The sequence below is a fragment of the Medicago sativa genome, chromosome 3 (assembly GCF_051527215.1).
Source record: "Medicago sativa cultivar Bolivia chromosome 3, Bolivia_mono, whole genome shotgun sequence".
Taxonomy (NCBI): domain Eukaryota; kingdom Viridiplantae; phylum Streptophyta; class Magnoliopsida; order Fabales; family Fabaceae; genus Medicago; species Medicago sativa.
The window spans coordinates 45,860,261-45,874,355 of NC_140751.1; positions in this window are offsets into that span (position 1 = coordinate 45,860,261).

The window sequence follows — 14,095 nt, forward strand, 5'->3', positions numbered from 1 at the left end:
TTCCTCTGATGCTGCTCCATGTCATCAGGAACTATGTTACCGGCCTTAAAATTCTCCATGTCGGCAAACCACGGTCTTTCTCCAATAGCAAACAACTTTTCATCTGGGAACTCGGCCGTGATGGCCTTCTCTTTCCTTGTCACCTCCTCATTTTCCAACCTTGAGAGGTGATCAGCTATCACGTTCTCTACTCCTTTCTTATCACGAATCTCAAGATCAAATTCTTGCAACAAAAGGATCCACCTCAACATTTGAGGTTTCGAATCCCCTTTCGTCAAGAGATATTTAAGAGCTGCATGATATGTAAAAACAATGACTTTGAAGCCTATTAGATAAGAACGAAATTTCTCCAATGCAAAGATTACTTCAAGCAATTTCCTTTTCAGTGGTGGAATAATTAACTTGATTTTCATTTAAAACTTTACTTGCATAGTAAATTGCATGGAAAAATTTGTGCTTTCGTTGGCCTAGGACTGCACCAACAACATAATCACTTGCATCGCACATAAGTTCAAAAGGTAGATCCCAATAGAGTGCAATTATTATTGGTGCAGTCACCAACTTGGTTTTAATCAAAGAAAAAGCATTTAAACATTCAGAATTAAAATTAAAATCATTTTTTTTTGACCAAGAGGTTACAAAGGGGCTTGGAAATTTTAGAAAAATCTTTTATTAAACGCCGATAGAAACCGGCATGCCCGAAGAAACTCCTCACTCCTTTAACATTAATAGGTGTAGGAAGTTTCTCTATAACCTCTATCTTAGCTTGATCCACCTCTATGCCTTAGCACTTATCTTATGCCCCAAAACTATACCTTCAGTTACCATAAAATGACATTTTTCCCAATTCAAAACAAGGTTAGTTTCGGTGCATCTTTTAAGGACATCATCTAAGTGAAACAATCATTGATCAAAAGACTTACCAAACACAGAAAAATCGTCCATAAATACCTCAATGTTCTTTTCTATCATGTCAGAGAAGATGGAGAGCATACGCACCTTTGAAAGGTCGCCGACGCATTACACAGCCCAAAGGGCATTCTCCTATAAGCAAACACAACAAAAGGACAAGTGAAGGCAGTCTTCTCTTGATCTGATCCAAGAAACAGTAAAAGGCTTGGCCAGCCAACCTCTCTAGCATTTGATCCATGAATGGTAACGGAAAGTGGTCTTTCCTTGTAGCGGTGTTCAATCTCTGGTAATCTATGCACATTCTCCAACCGGTGATGGTGCGGGTGGGTATCAATCAAATCATTTTTTTCATTAGCCACCACCTTCATTCCTCCCTTTTTAGGCACCACATGAACAGGACTTACCCAAGAGCTATCAGAGATAGGGTAAATCATACCTGCATCCAACAACTTTAACACTTCCTTCTTAACCACTGCCTTCATTGTCGGGTTTAGTCTTCTTTGAGGTTGAACCATAGGTTTATATTCAGACTCCGTGTGTATTTTTTGCATGCAATAAGCTGGACTAATACCCTTTAAATTAGAAATGCTCCACCCCAATGCTCCTTGGTTGCTTCTGAACACCCTCATGAGTTTCTCTTCTTCTAGAGGTGTCAATGTACTACTGATGATTGTTGATTTTTAAAAATCCTTGTTTAGAAAGACATACTTCAAGTGAGAAGGGAGTTCTTTTAATTCTGGATTTTTCTCTTTTTCACTACTCAAAGTTTGTGACCCCCCATACTTTTCACCAAGGATGTCTTCAATTTTTGGAGGTTGTATCTGCTACACGTTTGCCTCAAGTTGCTCAATACATTCCTTTACCTCAACATCTTCAACGTTTTCACCACTCTCTATAGAATTAACAATTGTCTTCTCCATAGGTTGTGATGGTTGAGGCTCACGGGACTTATCTTCATCTAATTCTTCAATAACATCAATCGGGTAACACTTAGGATTTTCAGCTTGATGCTTCATGGCTTCGAAGATATTAAACTCCACTTGCTCATTGTGGAATCTCAACATAAGCTGGCCCATTTCAACATCAATCAAAGCACGGCCTGTTGCAAGGAAGGGTCTTCCTAGAATGAGTGGCATGTCTTCATCTTCAGCCATATCTAAGATCACAAAATCAACAGGAAATACTAGCTCATTAACTTTAACGAGCACATCTTCAAGCCCACCAAAAGGGTAAGAGATTGACCGATCAGCTAGAGTGAGGGTCATTCTTGTTGGCTTTGGCCACCACATCCAATCTTCTTCATCATTGAAAGAGGCATCAAGTTGATACTTGCCCCTACATCACATAAAGCTCTACCAATGTCTACCGGTCCAATCGAGCAAGGGATAGTAAAAGCACCAGGATCTTTTAGCTTTGGTGGGAGTTTCTTTTGGAGAATAGCACTACAATTTTTGGAAAGAGAAATGTTCTCATCATCTTTTGGCTTTCTTCTACCCGTTAGCAAGTCTTTCATGAACTTCGCATAAACTGGCATTTGATCAAGAGCTTCACCGAAAGGGATATTCACTTGAAGTTGTGAGAAAAGTTGAATGAACTTCTTGAATTGACCTTCTTCCTTCTTCTTCTTCTTCTTCTTGGCTAAATGAGGGTAGGGAAGCTTCACATATGATGGAACAACTTGTGGTTTATCTCCATCCTTCAATATTTGGCTCTTAGACTTCCTCAAGATTGAGTCTTCATCTATTAAGTTCTCACTTTTTTTTGCCTATATTTTTTTCTTCCTTTCATTTTTAACTACTCTTGATCATTCTCATTTTCAACTACGCCATGTTCAATTTCTTTTTCAACTACATCCTCAACATTATTTTCAACTTCGCCATCTTTTTCTACCTCCATTACTACTTCATCAACCTTCTTTGAAGCTTTTGGAACTAAAGGTGTTAGAACCTTTTTGCTCCTCAATTCAATAGCATTGCAATACTCATTCTTAGGGTTTTCTTGTATGTTACCTGAAAATCCCCCTTTGTTCTGTTCAGCCAATTGCTTAGCTAATTGTCCCAGCTGAGTTTCAAGCATCTTTCTGGAGGCTTCATTGTTCTTTCTTTCAGCCTCTTGACTCTTCTTCATCTCTTCAAAGTTTCCTTGAGTCATCTTCATGAAGTTAATCATAGTTTCCTCAAGAGCTGAAGGCTTTCTTTGTTGTTGTTGTTGAGGATTAGGCATTGGAGGGTTCAAGGTGTTGTTATTTGAGTAGCTTAAGTTGGGATGCTTGTTGAAGCCTGAATTGTGTTATTGATTCTGCCTTTGATAGCTCCCCATGTAGTTGGCTTCCTCACTAGATCCTTCGGGTACACATTCTCTGTTAGCATGTCCTTCTCCACACAAATCACATCTGACGGCAGCCACTTGTTGTTGCTTGTTAGCCATAGTGAAACCGTGAAACTCCTTAGTTAGAGTCTCCAATTGCTTGTTCATGGATGCTTGGTTAGCTAATATTGCAGTTTGGTCACTCACCCCAAAAATTCCCCTTTTCTTCTTGTCAGCATCCGCACGATATTCATTTGCGGCCATGCTTTCAATTAGAGCTTGGACTTCATGATCAATTTTGGATTTCAGACTTCCACCAGTAGAGGCATCAAGGAACGTCCTATTGTTATGTGTTAAACCCTCAGTAAAGATTTGGAGGTATTGCTTGTCAGTGAATTCATGGTTATAACATCTCTTAAGAAGCAAGTTGAATCGTTCCTAAGCATCATATAGTGACTCACTCTCCCCTTGCCTAAAGTTTGAGATCTCTTGTTTCTTGTCAAGATATTTTGCCATAGGAAAGTATTTCTCTAGGAATTTTAGCTCCAGTTTATCCCATGTTTGAATTGTTCCAGTTGGAAAAGATAGCAACCAATCCTTGGCTCTTCTGGTTAAGGTGAATGGAAACAACCTAAGTCTCTTCTGACTCTCCGTAACATTAACTAGTGGTACACAAAACTCGCATGTTTCAGCAAAGTGACTCATGTGTTCATGAGGACTCATAATGTCGGTCCCGTCAAACTGTTTCTCCTTCAGCCCATTCTGAACAGATGTCTTGATATCAAAAGCCACAGATTAGCAGGTTGAAAAGTATGAGTTAGGCGACCACGATGAGTAGCTAGACCATAGTCTCCCAACTCCGGTCTTGGTGGTACATGTTCTCCCATAATGATAGATTTAGGAGAAGAGGTTGTTTCAGATTCAGTAGGTGTCGGCTTCGGTACCGGTACTCGTGCACTCGGTGGGACTGATTGAGACAACCTTAGCAACCGGACTGCTTTCCGAAGTGCTCTAGCAGTCCTTTCTATTTCCGGATCGTACTCTAAGCCGTCAGAGCTTATTTTACCTCGCATAAACAGCAAAATACCTTAGTAGCACTGCACGAAATAAAGTAATTAATGAATACTGAAACAAAGAAATTTTCAAAACAGAAAATTAAATTTGCAGAAATCCTAAATTATAACGTAATTGCCTTGTTGAAATAAATCAACAGTCCCCGGCAACGGAGCCAAAAACTTGATAGCAATTTGGCAAGTGTACCAAAACTATCGAAGTAGTAATAAAAATCGATCCGCAAGGACAGTGTTTATTTCAATTCTAGCAAGCGCGTTATTCGTTAGGATGTGTAAAGATTATAATGGTTGCCGTAGGCAGAAGATTTTTGGTTCAATACTTGGTAAATAAAGTGTGAGAGAAAATTACTTTGAGATGAATGATTAAGCCGGTGAATCCGCTATTGCTTTATATGACTAGTTTACCTCTCTTTACTCTCAATTACTATTCATTCTTTACGACAAATTAACTAAGTGGTTTTGATCAATCTCTTGACTCAAAACCCTTTCCTAAGTTATAACCCTATTAATCTCTTAACCAGATTAAATAATCGTGGAAGCAAAGTCAGAACGTTAATTTATATGTCATAACTCTCAATTTCATATCTCTAGGTTCCTAGTGTTGAGTTAAACAGAATTATTATTTCAGGATTAAAAGCTAAGGCTAGTAGTCATTCAATTCCTAAGATCAATTTGTTTGATTGTAAGAAGCTAGGGTTAATAGTCATACAAACAATCATATGAAAAGCAATGAACACAAATAATTCTGAATAAAGACTGAATAACATTGATAATAAAGAGAGTTCAACTATTGATTCATATATTACAATAGGTTCATCATGGCTTAATCAAACTAAGAGTTTAGCTACTCATAACTAAACAATCATAAGCATAAACAAGAGAAAACATACATAAATCCGACCAACGGAGAGTTGGTATGAGATTTAGGGCTTGTTCTTCGGTCTCCTGGTGTCTCCTATGCTCAAAATCGCAGTAATAATTAGTACCCTAATCCTTGCTTGCAGCTGGCTTTATATAGAAAGAATTTTAGGGTTTCAGAAAAGCCCATCATCGTGCCACGCTATGACCCAATCGTGGCACGATCTCCTCATTGATCTGACGTGGCAGCAAGTCCATTGAACAATCGTGGCACGTTTTGTGTTGCTTCGTGCCATGAAATTTCCAGAATGTAACTATGGACTCCACATCCCTTCAACATGCCACGTTCCTTGATCAACGTGGCACGATTCTTCATACTTAGGCAAAATTTCCTCTTTTTCTCAATTTCTTCCTTTGGGCTCTTGTACCTGTTTTTGCTCTGACTTCACCATGAATTACAAGTAGTTGACTCTCTAATTACCAAAATAAAGACATAAACAAGACTAAAAAACTAGTGTTGATGCACAGTGATCAATTATTTTAATTCTCGGAAAGACATACGTTTCATCACTTAGTATTTTCCTGCATCACATGTATTCTCCTTTTGTCAATGGGAACTTGTTGGACTCACTTGGGAAGTGCAGTTTGCAACTTTGGTGGATACTATTCTATGTTATTACCAGAATACGATGTAGTTATATTGTCTTCTTCCTTATTTCGCGAAAATTTGTCAGTAGACTAAGTACCCACATTTCAAGAATCTTGAGGCATTCAACCTATGGAGATTAAAATGTATATAGATTCAACCTTGAGGCATGCAAAATATATAATTTATTTCTTGTCCTTTAATATATGATAGGCTTAATTGCACTTTTGGCCCCCTATCTTTCCAAAACTTGCGGTTACAGCCCCCTAACTAATTTAAATACAAAACAGCCCCATAAGTATTGAATCTTTGGCAATTTTGGCCCCCAACGCTGACGTGGCACACTAAATGAGGTGCCACGTGTCATTTTTTTTATTTTTTTTGGCCTTGGGGGGCCAAAAACTGCCAAAAATTCAATACTTAGGGGGCTGTTTTGTATTTAAATTAGTTAGGGGGCTGTAACCGCAAGTTTTGGAAAGATAGGGGGCCAAAAGTGCAATTAAGCCTATATGATATAATTATATTGAGGCAGTTTTTTTTACTTTGTCTTATCTGTAGAAAAATATTGTTTTATTTGTTGTTCATTTTCAAAGATCAATACAAACATTAATGATTTGATTTGTTAAGTGACTTAAGTTATTTATAGCAGAGAAAAAATGGATGAAAGACATAAATTATTATTTGCATTTGAAGTTAAAAGAAATATAACTTTATTTTTCATTTTGAATTTAATCTTTTCAAACATAAGATAAGCCTCATCTATCAAAACGTTGCCCGGTGTCCGACACGTCAGTAGTGTCCAACACCTACACGATATTTATACACATGATTACATTCAATTATGTTATTTTTTTCAAATAGTTATCGGCATGAATCTGTTAGTATCATGTATGTGCTTCATTGATTATAAGTAGCTTCCCAATTTGCACAAGTATATCAGTGATCAATCCTAACCACAAATCACCACAACAATAACACAATATCTATTCATTCATTATTGTTGTTATTATCTGTTTTCAATTCATAATTCCTAATTTTTGTCATAAATTGGATTTTATGCATGTTTTGGTGCTTGTAGCTCTAATTAAGTTGTCTTTTTTATTTCAGTTTATACTTGCAAGTTTGGAATCCTGTCCTGCATACATTTGTCAATCAAGCACCAACTTATTAACATCCTGCTCCACACACATATGTCAATCAAACACTGACTAATTACTTTCCTTTATCATATTATTATAGAAATTGAAATTGTAATTGACAAAGAAGATTAGTAGTATGTATGGATTTAATTTTAATTTAGGGGTAGTCAAAGTCATTTCAGCAACATATCATTGATTTTAATTTGGTTGTTGAGTTGAATTATTTTTGCTTGTAACTTGAAGAATGGATGTGAATTTTGGGTCATCTTTTTTGAAAGATGTCTCAAATATTTCTACTGCACTATTTTCCTTGCACTTTGCATATTAAACCAGTGTCATTATACCTTAATCCCTGCATTTTTACCATCATGCATACCATGCAGTTTTATAATCACTGCATATTGTAATCCATGCACTTATACTATCATACACACTTGCATATTAAATTTCAAATTACACATTGCATATTAAACATCCAATTACAAACTTTAGCACATACAACTTCAAATATCAAATTACAACTCATATAGTTCACTTAAAATTATACCAGATAAATTTTCAATATAAATTAAAATGATAGTTCACTTAAATGATTTGATATGATAGTTTACTCAAATGACTTGGTAAAAACAAATAACTTTCAACTTCAAACATCTTTATTGACTTGCATCAGAAATTCACCATCCTAAAATCAAATAAACACATGGTTATAGACCATTGAATTTATTTCCAATTTGAATATATCAAATTAATGTTAACCTTAGATTGCTTTCATTATTCATCTTTCCAAGCCACAAAATGTTGGGTTGAAGCTTAAACGTGAGTGTGTGAAGAGGAATATTAATAAAATGTGTAGTGGTATTAGCATTAATAGGAATCATGATGCAAAACGGCCAAAATAAATATCACACAACATACCACTTCAACTTTGCCTAGAGCATTTTTCAATTTTCCTTTTAGTTGTTGATTTTCGTTTGACAGAGCCTCAAACTGCATATATGCTTGTAAGTCAGTACACAACTTATATGAAATATGGGATAATCAGACCCCCAAAAATAGTAAGCTTAAACGTGGCATCATGATTTTTTTTCTTTTCTAAAATGAATAAATTAAAAACAAAACCTGCTTATGGGAATCAATGTATATTCTCCGATAACCGAGTGCCATCGATGGGGCTTCATATAAGCCAACATTTCCATCAACCTGTTATGTATTTAGAATATACTCTTCAATGAGGCATCACACTTATAACAACAAAAATAACAATGTCTTAAGTTTGGGTATACAGTTTACCTCGGCTTTCAACGATTATATGATCTTATACAAATCATCAATTTTCTTAGTCAACTTTTACATCCACACTCTTTTCACTTACATTTTCAGTAGTCAAGTTCAAACTCAGACTCGGAACAAATATCACAAATTGATATTTTCATCAAAGATTGAAACATGATAGTTAACTCTCTAAAGTGAGAGTTCACTTCATAGAAGATAAATCCGAAATGGTGAAATTCATTGTTGAGAATGATACTAAAATGGTTGTCATTATTCACCGCTCAACTTATAAAATAACACATCATGTTGTAAGTGTACTTTTTATACTGTTTACACATACATTTTTTTTAGAAGTGTACTTCTGAACGACACAATTATTGTTTTTTTTAATGTTTATATATACAAATTCCTACTGAGTGGTAGACAAAGTCTTTCCCATTCAAATATAGTATATAGGAACCAGAAATATGGTTTACAATAAAAAAGTTAAAAGTTATTATTTCAATATACTTATTGTTTTTATCTGCTGTTTATTTTTCAATCAGTGTTTGAAATACTCACTTTACTCTCTAAAGTGACTTCCCTTCTTTAGAGGACCCAAATTCGATTCAACCACGATGAACACACACCACTCACACAAAATCGTATACCATGTTAAAAACAGATAACCATAAAAAGTGAAAATATCTTTAAAAAATGGTAAAAAATACTTCAAAAATTAGATAAAAGAAGTAAGTTTTCCACAAAGTGAAAGCTCTAATATTTCTCCACATTCATCCATGCAAACATTAGAAAATCGGAAAACCCTACCTAAACTATAGCCCTAAACAAGATCTGTCAAAAAAAATAACCAAAATAGGAACACGGTAATAGAAACACAACAACAACTACAACAACAAGAAAACAATAATAACGTAAATGTAAACATAAAACAAAAACGAAACAACGGAAGAAAAAAAAAACAGAGAGAGAAACAAAGAGAAATAGAAATTTTCATGTAGATGAAGCTCAAATTGATGTTAAAAAGACAATATTGAGTGAACATATATGATTCTATATATTATTTGTTTATTCAACCATAAATCCATCTATTTAGATGCACTAAAGCAAACAATAAATCAATATTTGATAAACAAATATCGCAAATTGATATTTTCATCAAAGATTGAAACATGATAGTTAACTCTCTAAAGTGAGAGTTCACTTCAAAGAAGATTAATCCGAAATGGTGAAATCCATTGTTGAGAATGATACTAAAAAGTTTGTTATTATTCACCGCTCAACTTATAAAATAACACATCATGTTGAAAGTGTATTTTTTATACTGTTTACATGTACATTTTTTATTTTTAGAAGTGTACTTCTGAACGACACAATTACTGTTTTTTTTAATGTTTACATATACAAATTCCTACTAAGTGGTAGACAAAGTCTTTCCCATTCAAATATAGTATATAGGAAGCACAAATATGGTTTACCATAAAAAAGTTAAAAGTTATTATTTCAACATACTTATTGTTTTTATCTGCTGTTTATTTTTCAATCAGTGTTTGAAATACTCACTTTACTCTCTAAAGTGACTTCCCTTCTTTAGAGGACCCAAATTCGATTCAACCACGATGAACACACACCACTCACACAAAATCGTATACCATGTTAAAAACAGATAACCATAAAAAGTGAAAATATCTTTAAAAAATGGTAAAAAATACTTCAAAAATTAGATAAAAGAAGTAAGTTTTCCACAAAGTGAAAGCTCTAATATTTCTCCACATTCATCCATGCAAACATTAGAAAATCGGAAAACCCTACCTAAACTATAGCCCTAAACAAGATCTGTCAAAAAAAATAACCAAAATAGGAACACGGTAATAGAAACACAACAACAACTACAACAACAAGAAAACAATAATAACGTAAATGTAAACATAAAACAAAAACGAAACAACGGAAGAAAAAAAAAACAGAGAGAGAAACAAAGAGAAATAGAAATTTTCATGTAGATGAAGCTCAAATTGATGTTAAAAAGACAATATTGAGTGAACATATATGATTCTATATATTATTTGTTTATTCAACCATAAATCCATCTATTTAGATGCACTAAAGCAAACAATAAATCAATATTTGATAAACAAATATCGCAAATTGATATTTTCATCAAAGATTGAAACATGATAGTTAACTCTCTAAAGTGAGAGTTCACTTCAAAGAAGATTAATCCGAAATGGTGAAATCCATTGTTGAGAATGATACTAAAAAGTTTGTTATTATTCACCGCTCAACTTATAAAATAACACATCATGTTGAAAGTGTATTTTTTATACTGTTTACATGTACATTTTTTATTTTTAGAAGTGTACTTCTGAACGACACAATTACTGTTTTTTTTAATGTTTACATATACAAATTCCTACTAAGTGGTAGACAAAGTCTTTCCCATTCAAATATAGTATATAGGAAGCACAAATATGGTTTACCATAAAAAAGTTAAAAGTTATTATTTCAACATACTTATTGTTTTTATCTGCTGTTTATTTTTCAATCAGTGTTTTAAATACTCACTTTACTCTCTAAAGTGACTTCCTCACTTTAGAGGAGCCAAATTCGATTCAACCACCATGAACACACATCACCCACAGAAAATCGTATACCATGTTAAAAACATATAACAATAAAAAGTGAAAATATCTTTAAAAAAATGGTAATAAATACTTTAAAAATTAGATAAAAGAAGTAAGTTTTCCACAAAGAGAAAGCTCTCATATTTCTCCACATTCATCCATGCAAACATTGGAAAATCAGAAAACCCTACCAAAACTATAGCTCTAAACAAGATTTGTCAAAAAAAAAAATAACCAAAATAGGAACATGGTAAGCCATCGATGGGGCTTCATATAAGCCAACATTTCCATCAACCTGTTATGTATTCAAAATATACTCACCAAAAATAACAATGTCTTAAGTTTGGGTATATAGTATACCTCGGCTTTCAACGATTCTATGATCTTATACAAATCATAGATTTTCTTAGTCAGCTTTTACATGCACACTCTTTTCACTTACGTTTTCAGTAGGCAAGTTCAAGCTCAGACTCGGGCCCAAGCAATAACTGTTCCATTTGAGCATTTGGCTTAGTAAATGCATGTTCAATTTGAGCATGTTTGTTGTGGTACCACTTGCTTATTTTAAGTATTTTCCTATAGCAATACTCGAAATTGCTAAGTCTGTGTACTCTCCAGTGGCAATACTTAAACTGGCTCAGTTTGAGTATCTATTAGATTTTGTTGTGGCAATACTTGCTTGGTAGTTTGAGCATCAGTTTCATCTTTCTCACCATCTCTAACAGTCAAATCCACAAAGCATTTAACGCCCAACTTCAAATTGGTGGATTTAACTTTAACAACCCTGCTTCTAATGCGTTCAAAACGCCTCACACTCATATTACAATTTTGTCGGGTTGTGGGTTTCTGGGTTCACTGGGTTTTACTTTTCGGATATTTCGGTTTATGAACAAATTCAAGCAGAGAAGAAAATCAAGAGAAATAAATTTTTTAATGTACATGAAGCTCAATTTGATATTAAAAAGACAATACTAAGTGAACATATATCATTCTATATATTATTTGTTTATTCAACCATAAATCCATCAAGTTAGATGCACTAAAGCAAACAATAAATCAATATTTGATATTACATGTGGAACAAATATCACAAATTGATATTTTTATCAAAGATTGAAACATGATAGTTAACTCTCTAAAGTGAGAGTTCACTTCATAGAAGATAAATCTGAAATGGTGAAATTCATTGTTGAGAATGATACTAAAAAGGGTGTTATTACTCACCGCTCAACTTATAAAATAACACATCATGTTGAAAGTGTACTTTTTATACTGTTTACATATACATTTTTTTTAGAAGTGTACTTCTGAACGACACAATTTTTTTTTTTTAATGTTTACATATACAAATTTCTACTGAGTGGTAGACAAAGTCTTTCCCATTCAAATATAGTATATAGGAAGCACAAATATGGTTTACCATAAAAAAGTTAAAAGTTATTATTTCAACATGCTTATTGTTTTTGTCTGCTGTTTATTTTTCAATCAGTGTTTGAAATACTCACTTTACTCTCTAAAGTGACTTCCTCACTTTAGAGGAGCCAAATTCGATTCAACCACCATGAAGACACACCACTCACACAAAATCGTATACCATGTTAAAAACAGATAACCATAAAAGTGAAAATATCTTTAAAAAATCGTAAAAAATACTTCAAAAGTTAGATAAAAGAGGTAAGTTTTCCACAAAGTGAAAGCTCTCATATTTCTCTACATTCATCCATGCAAACATTGGAAAATCAAAAAACCCTACCTAAACTATAGCCCTAAAGAAGATCTGTCAAAAAAAAAACCAAAATAGGAACATGGTAATAGAAACACAACAACAACAACAACAACAACAACAACAACAACAACAACAACAACAAGAAGAAAACAATAATAATGTAAATGTAAACAGATTACAAAAACGAAACAACAGAAGGAAAAAAAACAGAGAGAGAAACAAAGAGAAATAGAAATTTTAATGTAGATGAAGCTCAATTTGATGTTAAAAAGACAATATTGAGTGAACATATATGATTCTATCTATTATTTGTTTATTCAGCAATAAATCCATCAATTTAGATGCACTAAAGCAAACAATTCATTTTTTTTCATAAATCAATATTTGATATTACATGTGGAACAAATATCACAAATTGATATTTTCATCAATGATTGAAACATGATAGTTAACTCTCTAAAGTGAGAGTCCACTTCATAGAAGATAAATCCGAAATGGTGAAATTCATTGTTGAGACTGGTACTAAAAAGGGTGTTATTTTTCACCGCTCAACTAAAAAGGGTGTTATTCTTCATTCTCTTTTTCTTACTACAATATCAAAAGGTATATGGTTAAATAAATCAAGTCAACTAAAAGCTCAAGGAATTAATATATTCAGTTTTATTAGTGTCTTGTAACCTGTAAATATCGTCAAGATCAGATGCTACACCAGGAACAAAATAAGACAACAGACAAAATTTTAATTATTTCATTTGCACGAAGCAACCACATTCAAATTAGTACATATTATTTTATAAAGTTTTTTTGAAAACCGTTTGTTGATTTACACCTAAATGCTTGAGCTTTTGAGACAGTAGTCAGTTCATAACATGATATTAGAGCTTCGATGACAACGAGATTGGAAGTTTAATATTTTTCGCTAAAGCCCACTAAAAGGAGTAATAGAAAGAAAAAAAGGAAGTTGGAGGCAACAAAATTATGATATCAGATAAAAATAAAAAATACATTCACAATAATAGAAATCATAATGCAACATGGCCAAAATAAATATCACACAACATACCACTTCAACTTTGCCTAGAGCATTTTTCAATTTTTCTTTTAGTTGTTGATTTTCTTTTGACAAAGCCTCAAACTGCATATATGCTTGTAAGTCAGTACACAACTTATATGAAATATGGGATAATCAGACCCCAAAAGTAGTAGGCTTAAAAATGGCGTCAGGATTTTTTTTTCTTTCTAAAATGAATAAATTTAAAACAAAACCTTCTTCTGCGAATCAATGTATATCCTCCGATAACCGAGTGCCATCGATGGGGCTTCATATAAGCCAACATTTCCATCAACCTGTTATGTATTCAAATTATACTCACCAATGAGGCATCAAACTTATAATAACAAAAATAACAGGCTTTCAACGATTCTATGATCTTATACAAATCATCGATTTTCTTAGTCAACTTTTACATGCACACTCTTTTCACTTACATTTTCAGTAGGCAAGTTTAAGCTCGGACTCGGGCTCAAGCAATAAT